This window comes from Triticum dicoccoides, chromosome 1B (genome assembly GCF_002162155.2).
Source record: "Triticum dicoccoides isolate Atlit2015 ecotype Zavitan chromosome 1B, WEW_v2.0, whole genome shotgun sequence".
NCBI classification, from domain to species: Eukaryota; Viridiplantae; Streptophyta; class Magnoliopsida; order Poales; family Poaceae; genus Triticum; species Triticum dicoccoides.
The window spans coordinates 441058249-441069290 of record NC_041381.1 but is presented as its reverse complement, the minus strand read 5'-3'; the positions used below and the strand labels follow the sequence as shown (position 1 = coordinate 441069290).

Here is an 11042-nt window from a genome sequence, read left to right as displayed (position 1 = left end):
CATCGTCATTGCCACTGTCGCATAGGACGACGACCCCGTCTTCATCGCGGCCGCGTCGGCGCTCCTCGAAGCAGCGCAGGGCGGCGTGCTGGCGCTCCTTCGCCTTCTCCCGGCGCGCCTTCTCCATCACAATGGAGTCCTAGCGCGCCCATTCTAGGGCTGCGTCGTCATCGTCGAACTCCGCCTTCACCGGCGCCAGCCCCGGCTCCGTCTTCACCGGCGCCAGCCCCGGCTCCGTCTTTGGCTTGACGAAGCGCGGAGGAGCCGACGAGGAGGAGGCGCGCCGGCGGCCCTCGTTGATGACGATGCCGGCGCTGCAAGTGCGCCGGCCGAGCGGCGACTCCGCCTCGGGCTCGGCCTTGATGCCGAGCAGGGCCGGAGTGCCGGAGGAGTGCGATGAGGATCGGGAGGAGGAGGAGGACCCGAACCTCCTTGGCTCCCATGGCCCGACGCATCGGTGCTGCGCCGGGGGGTATGCCAACGGCGGGTCGTTTCTGCCCTCGAGGTACGTGAGCATGCCCTCGAGTGTGCGCTCGGGGATGCCCCACCAGAGGTGGCGCCCCTCGCTGTTCTGCCGGCCGCCGACCACCGGCGCGCCGTTGGTGGATGCGAATCGCTGCTGCTAGCGGCGCTCGAAATATGCCGCCCAGGCCGCGTGGTTGTCGGCGGCGTACTGTGGAAGGGAGAGTTGGGCGTCGGTGAGGGACGCGCGCACAATCTCGACCTCCTCGGCGAAGTACTTCGGCTTCGCCACGGTGTCGGGCAACGGGGGAATGGGCACTCCCCCGGCGCTGAGTCTCCACCCCGTCGGCTCGGCGCGCATGTCCGGCGACACCGGGATGTTCGCCTGGAACAGGAGCCAGGACTCCTGTTCGCGGAGCGAACGGCGGCCGAAGCCGTTGGCCGACGCCTCGTCTCTGGGGAAGCGCTCTGCCATGGCGACGGCGGGGCTGGGCGGGCTCGGGAGAGGTTGGGCGGCGGCGCTCGGGAGAGGCAGGGAGAGGGAGGGGCTGGACGGCGGCGAGGGGCGGGGCTGGTGTGGGCACAGGCGAGTGGAGGGCGCCGGCTTTTATAGCCGGGCCGCGCCCGTGTGTACGCGTGCGAGGGAGGGGAGGCGTCGGCGCGCCGTCCCGTGAAGCGCTGCCCGTGAGGAATCAATGGCAAGGCTGACCGGCGGCAGCCTTGCCATTGATTCCCCGCGGGAACCGAGGCCGTTGGGGGAAGACGAGGCGCCGAGTCGCTGACGCAGCTGGCCCGCGTCTTTTTCGCGCCAAAACAGCTCGCCCCGGCGCCCCCGGGCGCCCCCCAGCGTGCCGGGTTTGGGCTGGGTCCACCGGCGCTGTTTTCGGCCCAAGCCGGCGAAAATCGGGCTCCTGGGGGCGCGACTGGGCCGTTTTTTTGGTGCCGGCGCGAAAAATCGCCTGGGGAGGCCTTCCTGGGGGCGCGGCTGGAGATGTCCTAAGGGAGCAGCAAAGGTACTATATACAGGGACAACAATTACCACATGCCAATACCTGGCACACTGATTGGACTCTACTCGTGGACACTAGACAGTAGGTCATCAGAGGTTTGTGTTTCTTAAGAGTAAGTTCATGGCACAACAGAAAATTCAACTGTAGTATAAATCATCATCTTCTTCCGCTGATGCAACAGCAGATGCCAAAGGATCTTATGTGAATAACTAACTAATTAATACCAACATGAATAATCTACTGCCTTGCAAATTATTTTGGTTACTTTTTCAGAGAATCCAAAAATTTGATACTCGAGCATTGTAGAGACTTTTAGGTAATGCTGAACTAATTTGCCAACATCGAGAGAGGCTGGGGTATTTCTTACTTCTCAGTAGAGGTAATCATTTGCAACAACAAAATGTGTAGTACGACAGAAGTTTTATTTAGCATTATATGACAGAAGATTTATTAGGTAGGAGAAGGAATCGAACTAGTACATTTCAAAGAGAAAAATGGCATCGCGTATAATGCTAAATTGCTATTACCCTTTGATAGGGCCTGTACAGAACAACAGAACTTTACCACAGGCCAATGGATATATCATTGGCACACAAACTGGAATAGGAGTCGAGAGGAAATGGTTTTTTCTTTCTTTTAGGTGGAGGATACAATCTTCAAACTTTAGCATATATACACATCACAACACTGCACCCAAAAATATAGTTACATGATCTTCCTATCTCTTACAGATGCATACTCCTAATATAATACAGTAAGTTCAAGAGACAACACATGATTTAACTGTACAAATCATCTACTTCAGCTGCAGTGGCAGCGGCCGCGAAAGGATTGGCCGCAGCTGTAGCACCCGCCGCCGGCTGGTCAGGGAACCGGAACTCGCTGCCAATACTACGGGACTGCTGCAGCGTCTGAGCAAAGGCCTGGTATTTGCGAATATCAGCATCGCTCACACTCCGGCGTGCATACCTCATGCTCTCCTCGAAGTGAGCAGCCTTGATCTCATCCATCTCGTCTTCCTCCATGGCTTCAGGGTTTTCCTTCAGTCGCCTCTCCTTTTCCATGTCCTTCTCAATGTTTTCTCTGATGGCATATTTGCACGCACGATGGCAGATTTCCGTGATGTCCGCGCCGCTGAACCCTTGTGTGTATTTGGCGAGCGCATTCAGGTCGACATCCTTGGCCACAGGAGACTTCCTGAGGAAGGCCCTGAAGATCTGGAGCCTGGATTCAATGTCGGGCAGAGGAATGTAGATAAGCTGATCAAGGTGCCCAGGCCTCAGCAAGGCAGGGTCTATGATGTCTGGCCTGTTGGTGGCACCGATGATGAACACGGTTTTCTTGGCATTCATTCCGTCCATCTCGGTGAGAAGCTGATTCAGCACCCTATCAGCGGCATCGCCTACACTGCTTCCTCTCTGCGTGGCAATCGAGTCGAGCTCATCGAAGAAGAGGACACATGGTGCCGACCCCCTGGCCTTGTCGAAAATCTCACGCACATTGGCCTCGCTCTCACCAAACCACATGGTAAGCAGCTCCGGTCCTTTGATGATGATGAAGTTAGCCTGGCACTCGTTAGCAATCGCCTTGGCCAACAAGGTCTTGCCGCAGCCCGGAGGGCCGTAGAACAGAACACCTTTGGAGGGAGACATGCCAAACTTCTCAAACTTCTCTGGGTATTCCACCGGATACTGGACGGTCTCCTGCAGCTCCCTTTTGACACCCTCCAGACCACCAACGTCTTCCCAAGAGACATTTGGAACTTCCACGACAGTTTCATGAAGAGCGGAAGGGTTGCTTGTGCCCAGTGCAATCTTGAAATGGTCATTCATGACAGCCATAGAATTCAGTATCTCAGCATCAATGGTGTCATCCTCGAGGTCGATAACATCCATCTTCTCGCGAATGCACTAGAGAGCAGCCTCGGTACAAAGGGCGGCGAGATCAGCGCCGACATACCCATGAGTGTCCCTTGAGACATGCTCCAGTTCAACATCTTCAGCTAGCTTCATGTTTTTGGTGTGAATCCGGAGAACCTCAAGCCGCCCAACTTCATCGGGGACTCCAATGTCGATCTCCCAGTCAAACCTTCCAAACCTTCTGAGAGCAGGGTCGATGATGTTCGGGCGGTTGGTAGCACCCATGTCAATAACATGTGCACGGGCTTTGAGGCCATCCATGAGAGTGAGCAGCTGCGAGACGATACGCCTTTTGACTTCTCCGTTGGTCTTGTCTCTCTTTGTGGCTATGGAATTGTAACATCCCAATTTTTTAATTTGGAATGTTATACATTAGACCATCCATGCATATCATATTTTTTTTGCTTTTGGTTTTGATCCTAGAAATTCTACGCAACTCAAGGACCCATGGAGAGAGTTGGGGATTTCGTTATTTTCATATTTGAGTTTTCTCAAATTTTGGAATAGGATCATTTGATTTTATTTATTTTATCATCAATTATTTCTATTACAAAAATATGAGAGAGGGAATAAAATGACTTTCCCAAAATAAAGAAATATTGAGGATTTAATAATAAAATCAAATAGGATTTTATTTCGGAGTTTTTCGTTATTTTATTTGAATTTAGGAAAAATATGCGTTTTCCAAAATTGCATTTTGGCCCCAAATAAATGTTCATCTTGCCCGGTTTGATTTTAGAAGTCGTGCGAACTCTTACAGTGGTAGACTAGAAGATGTAGGGGATGTAGGTTGGTACGGTCTACCCATCGTAAGGTGCTAGCACTTCTGAAAGACTATGTCTCGGTCATCCGTTTCTCTAACACTATGAAGTGCGAGAAATCAAACGGAGGAGATCGAGTCATGTGGGGAAAAGTGCGCAAACCTCTGCAGAGTGTAACAAACTAATCATGGTTAGCCGTGTCCCCGGTTATGGACATCTTGAGTATCTAGTACTTGGATATCATGTGAATCTCATCATGTTACTTTAATTAATTTTGTTGGGTTTAATGATGATGCTTAATTGGGATTGAGAATGCTGTCAACCATTCTCAATGTTTAACAACCACCATGATAGTTAAATAAATTTATTTCTTTGCAGTAGGGAAAAATTGGCTTTACGCAAAACTGTAACCATAGAGCTTTCCACCAGCCAAATATGCATGTAGTATAGCTTATTCCATCGTATTTCTCTATGTGTTACATTGCCAGCATATTCCATGTGCTGGCCCGTTTTCGGGCTGCAACTTTTCATGTTGCAGACTTTCCAGACGACGAGTAAGGTGCCTTTAGGTCGTGGTTCTATACTCAGTGATGCCGTTGGAGTTGATGGACTCACTTATCTTCCAAGTCTTCCGCTGTTATCGTTATTAGATGGCCCTAAGCCATATTTATTTTAATAAGTTCTCTCTTGAGACATTCAATGTAATAAGTGTGTGATTGCTACTCTGTTATAAATCCTTCAAGTATTGTGTGGTGTCAACATTACTGATCCAGGGATGACACCTGAGCACAGAGATCAGACTGTTTGAGGTCTGGTCGCTACAAAGATGGTATCAGAGCACACGCTGACTGTAGGACACGACCACTAAGCAAAAGCCCTAGAATGCTACTCTCTTCTCATTTTCTGACTCCTCATCCTTTCTATTCTTTAGGATGGCGGATGCAAGGAACAAGTTCATGCAACCGGATGAAGATACACCCTTTGGACGACACCTGAAGGAAGTCACCAAGTACTTGAAGATCGGAGTACCAAGCTTCACCGGAACCTACAACGCCACTTTACCTGAAGAGGAGCGTTGGAAGATTCAAGTTCAAATTCCAGGAAGGACCTTCATGCCCGTCACTGAGACCATAGAGTTTTCCTTTGATGCACCAACCTGGAACCTAGGAAAGAGCATGGCAGCCCACATTTCCATGGGACGTATTGGAGAAGTCTATCATAAGGAACTTAAGGATACTATCTACCAGATTTGTGGGCGCCGAGATGAGAAATGGGAGATGATCAGCACCCGGAAGGACCGCTCAATTGCAGCTTTCATCCAGGAGTTGAACCAGCACATCCGACGCCAGGAGAACCAAATGTGCACAGGGATGATGGATCTAAAGAAGGCCATGGCCAAAATCACGGAACTGGAGGAAGAACTCAAGTCTACACGTGATGGATACGAGGAGGAAATAGCAACACTAGTTGAGAAGAGCGATGATCTGAAGAAGAAGCTGAAAGTCTTTATGGGATTTCCTGCGACAGAAGGAGAAGACGAAGATTTCACATGCCCAGAGAACTACATCATCATTGACGACACCGACTCGGACCCAGATGATAGTGATGATGATTATGTTGATGAAGCTGGAGCAGATATCATGGAGTCTTCAATGGAGCAGTTTTTCTAGTCGACTACCATAACAGTAGTAGTGTTCCACCATGTATCTAGTATGGTCCACACACTTTTGCGATAGTTCTAGACTGATTGTATGCCCTTGTTTGATTGAATGAAGTGATTTTGTGTGCATTTGCCTCATGTGCAATTGGGTAGTGCTTTCTCTTTAGACCTCATTCTGTTCTTAATTCTCATCTTTTCTAAACCCTCATATGCCTCCGAGACGTGACAATGGATTTCACCGGAGCTCACCCACTTGATCTAGCAGCAGAATGCATTGATGCAGATATTAGTCCAGAATCAGAATCAGGGAAATAACAACAACAATCCACCACCGCCACCACCTGTTGATCATTTAACCCGTTTTCTTAGGCTGAATCCGCCGATGTTCTCTAGTAGCACCGAGCCGATAGTAGCAGATGATTGGCTCCGCAAGACAGGGAGGGAGTTGACCACTGCAGGTTGCACAGATGCGGAGAAGGTGCGATTTGCCGCACACCAGCTTGATGGACCCGCAGCAGCATGGTGGGAGAATTTTACAGCCGCTTATCCTGTAGACACTGTCACATGGGATCAATTTCAGCAGGCATTCCGTACTGCCCATGTTTTAGCAGGAGCTATGGGCATGAAGAAGCGTGAGTTTCGCAACTTGCGCCAAGGAGGACGGATAGTTGGCCAGTATGTGGATGACTTTAGCAAACTAGAATGTTATGCCCCAGATGACATTGCTACGGGTGCGGCTAAGCAGGAGAAGTTTCTGGAAGGGCCGAATGATGAGCTGAGCATGCAGTTGATGGTGGCAAATTTCAACAACTACCAGGAGTTGGTAGATCATGCTCTTATGATTGAAGGGAAGCAGCAACAGATTGAAAACCGCAAGCGGAAGTATGGACAGGGGAAGTATAACTCTGGAGCCCAACAAAAGCCCCGTCTTACCCCTAAACCGGGAGGGCAATTTCAGCATACTCATGGAGGAGGTAGCTCACACAATCATAATGGCACAAAGAATGGAAACGGGAATGGAGGAAACAATGGACAAAACCGCACCAACCCGTCAACACCATCCAAGGTAGACCTGAGCCATATCACTTGTTTTAAGTGTCGTAAGACTGGGCATTATGCAAATGAATGTCCAGAATCCCAAAATGGTAACGGCAATGGAAGCTCAGGCAAGAAGCCGAACCCTTTCAACAGGGGACATGTGAACCACGTTACCGTGGAGGAGGTTGAAGCTCATCCAAACGCAGTAATAGGTAAGTTTTTGGTTAAGACATTTACTGCAGTTGTTCTTTTTGATACTGGTGCATCGCATTCATACATATCAAGGGGATTTGTGGATAAGTATAAATTACCAACCCAAGCCCTTAGGTCACCCATGCTAGTAACCTCACCCGTAGCAGAATACATGGCTAGTATATGGTGTGATCGATTACCATTAAGGATTGGATACTATGTTTTTCCCTCGGACCTAATAGTTCTGGAATCGCAAGGATTGGATGTGATATTAGGCATGGATTGGTTATCGAAGTATGGAGGGAACATAGATTGCGCCAGTAAGTCGATTTTGCTTACCACCCCAAAAGGAAGGAGGATCAAGTATATCACGGCATGAGCCGAGGAGGGCACATGTAAATTCCTTATCAGGAGTTGTGCAGGAGGAAGTACCAGTGGTAAGGGATTTCCCGGATGTGTTTCTGGAAGAGTTGCCAGGCATGCCACCGGACAGAGACATTGAGTTTCTGATTGAACTACTGCCAGGCACTGGGCCAATATCTAAGAGACCGTATAGGATGCCATCCCAAGATTTGGAGGAAATTAAAAAACAGATTAAGGAGTTGCTGGACAAAGGTTTTATCCGCCCAAGTTCTTCACCTTGGGGATCGCCAGTACTTCTAGTGGAGAAGAAGGATGGATCATTAAGAATGGTTGTTGATTATCGAGGATTGAATGAAGTGACCATTAAGAACAAATACCCGTTGCCGATGATCAATGATCTGTTTAACCGCTTGCAAGGAGCAAAGGTGTTTTCCAAGATTGATTTGCGATCAGGATATCATCAGTTGAAGATTCGAGAGCAGGATATACCTAAGACGGCTTTTACCACCAGGTACGGGTTGTATGAGTATACCGTTATGTCATTTGGTCTGACTAACGCCCCGGCCTATTTTATGAACATGATAAACAAGGTGTTTATGGAGTTTTTGGATAAGTTCGTCGTGGTATTCATTGACAATATTTTGGTCTACTCAAAGAATGAAGAAGAACATAAGGAGCACTTGTGTTTGGTACTCGAGAAGCTTAGAGAACATCAGTTGTACGCCAAGTTCAGCAAGTGTGAGTTTTGGTTGAAGGAAGTTGGATTTCTCGGACATGTTATTTCCGGAGAAGGAATAGCAGTAGACCCCACTAAAGTTGCCACTGTGACAAACTGGGAAGTACCAACAACAGTTGGAGAGATTCGGAGTTTCCTTGGACTCGCAGGATACTACTGGAGATTCATTGAGAATTTCTCGAGAATTGCGAAGCCTATGACGGAATTGTTGAAGAAGGATACCAAGTTCATATGGACTGAGGAGTGTGAGGCTAGTTTCCAGGAGTTGAAGAAACGTTTGGTTACCTCACCAGTGTTAATTCTGCCAGATCAGACCAAGGATTATGATGTGTATTGCGACGCTTCACATCGAGGACTTGGAGCAGTGCTCATGCAGGAGGGAAGAGTTGTTTCATACGCTTCACGACAACTAAAACCTCACGAATTGAATTATGCCACGCATGATTTGGAGTTAGCAGCTGTAGTACATGCATTGAAAACGTGGAGACATTTTCTCGTTGGAAATCACTGTGAGGTGTACACCGATCACAAGAGTTTAAAGTACATCTTCACGCAAAAGGAGTTGAATCTCAGGCAGAGGAGATGGTTGGAGCTTATTAAAGATTACGATATGAGATTGCATTATCACCCCGGGAAGGCTAACGTTGTAGCAGACGTGTTGAGCCGTAAGAGCCATGTCAACACCCTAATGACCGGAGGTTTACCAAAAGAATTAGCCGAGGAATTCCGGGAGCTATGTTTGGAAATAGTTCCGAGAGGCTATGTAGCAGCATTGGAAATTCAGTCCACCTTGATGGATAAAATGAAGCTCAAAGGACAGATAAGGAAGTTGCTTCCATTAAGGAGAAGATGAGCGAGGGAAAAGCTAAGGGATTTCATGAGGATGAACACGATACCCTATGGTTTGAAGACCGTGTATATGTGCCCAACGACCTGGAGATTAGGAAGTTGATTCTGCAAGAAGCACATGATTCACCGTATTCAATTCACCCAGGAAATACCAAGATGCATTTGGATTTGAAGGATACATTCTGGTGGACCAGAATGAAGAAAGACATTGCGGAGTACGTAGCAGTTTGCGATGTATGTCAAAGAGTAAAAGCAGAGCATCAAAAGCCAGTAGGATTGCTACAGCCATTGCCGATACCCGAATGGAAGTGGGATAAGTTAGGCATGGATTTTATCACAGGATTACCAAGGACTCGTTCCGGCTATGACTCAATTTGGGTTGTAGTTGATCGGTTGACGAAGGTAGCACATTTCATCCCAGTAAAGACCACTTACACTAGTGCTAAGTTGGCCAAGATATACATGACCAGGATCGTCTGTTTGCATGGAGTTCCGAGGAGTATCGTATCAGATAGAGGAACCCAGTTTACTTCAAAGTTCTGGAAGCAGTTGCACGAGACTTTGGGTACCAGGCTAGAGTTCAGTACAGCTTTTCATCCACAGACAGATGGATAGACCGAGAGAGTCAACCAGATTTTGGAGGATATGCTGAGAGCTTGTGCGCTAGATTATGGATCAAGTTGCGATGACAATTTGCCATATGCAGAGTTTTCTTACAACAACAGCTATCAAACCAGTTTGAAAATGGCCCCTTTCGAAGCCTTGTACGGAAGGAGGTGCAGGACACCGTTGTCATGGGACGAGGTTGGAGACCGCCAGTTGTTTGGACCTGATTTGATTAAGGAGTCTAAACAGAAGGTGAAGTTAATTCACGAAAGGCTCAAGGTAGCCCAGTCCAGGCAGAAGAGCTACGCGGATTCAAAACACAAGGAAACAGAATATGAAGTTGGAGACAGAGTTTATCTTCGAGTATCCCCGCTTCGAGGAGTTAAGCGATTTGGAGTTAAAGGAAAGCTAGCGCCCCGATTTGTAGGACCATATCATGTTTTGGAACATATGGGAGAAGTTGCTTACAAGTTGGAATTACTCGAGGGATTCTCAGGTATTCACGATGTGTTCCATATTTCTCAGTTGAAGAAGTGCCACGCAGAGATGGCTGACATACCGTTGAGAGACACAGTGCCGTTGGAAGCAATTCAGTTGGATAACAATTTGACCTATGAGGAGAAACCAGTTAAGATTCTCGAGTTTGCCAGCAGAGTCACCCGCAGCAAGGTTATCAAGTTCTGTAAGGTTCAGTGGAGCCACCACTCGAAGGACGAAGCCACTTGGGAACGAGAGGAAGATTTGCTCAAGGACCACCCTCACCTATTTTCTAGCCAACCCGAATCTCGAGGGCGAGATTCATCTTAAGGGGGGTAGGTTTGTAACATCCCAAATTTTCAATTTGGAATGTTATACATTAGATCATCCATGCATATCATATTTTATTTGCTTTTGGTTTTGATCCTAGAAATTCTACGCAACTCAAGGACCCACGGAGAGAGTTGGGGATTTCGTTATTTTCATATTTGAGTTTTCTCAACTTTTGGGAATAGGATCATTTGATTTGATTTATTTTATCATCGTTATTTCTATTACAAAAATATGAGAGAGGGAATAAAATGACTTTCCCAAAATAAAGAAATATTGAGGATTTAATAATAAAATCAAATAGGATTTTATTTCACAGTTTTTCGTTATTTTATTTGAATTTAGGAAAAATATGCATTTTCCAAAATTGCATTTAGGCCCCAAATAAATGTTCATCTTGCCCGGCTTGATTTTAGAAGCCGGGGAAAATTTATTTCGGGATTTTTGGAGTCCGCTTAGTATTTCTTACGTTTGATTTTCTACATGAAATTATTTAAAAAAAACAAACCGACCTACGGGCCGTACCCGAGCGGGACTCTGCCCGGGGGCAGCCTATATAAAGCGCCACCCCGAGCCGCCAGCCCGCCCCGCCAGCCCACCGCCGCCAAAACCCTAGCCGCGCCGCCGCCTCGAGCCCCG

The 11042-nt window shown here is 47.8% G+C and overlaps 1 pseudogene; it reads right to left on the bottom strand.

The window, feature by feature from the left end:
• Nucleotides 1-2251: 2251 nt before the first annotated feature.
• LOC119306387 overlaps nt 2252-11042 on the bottom strand; it is a 12239-nt pseudogene continuing 3448 nt past the window's right edge.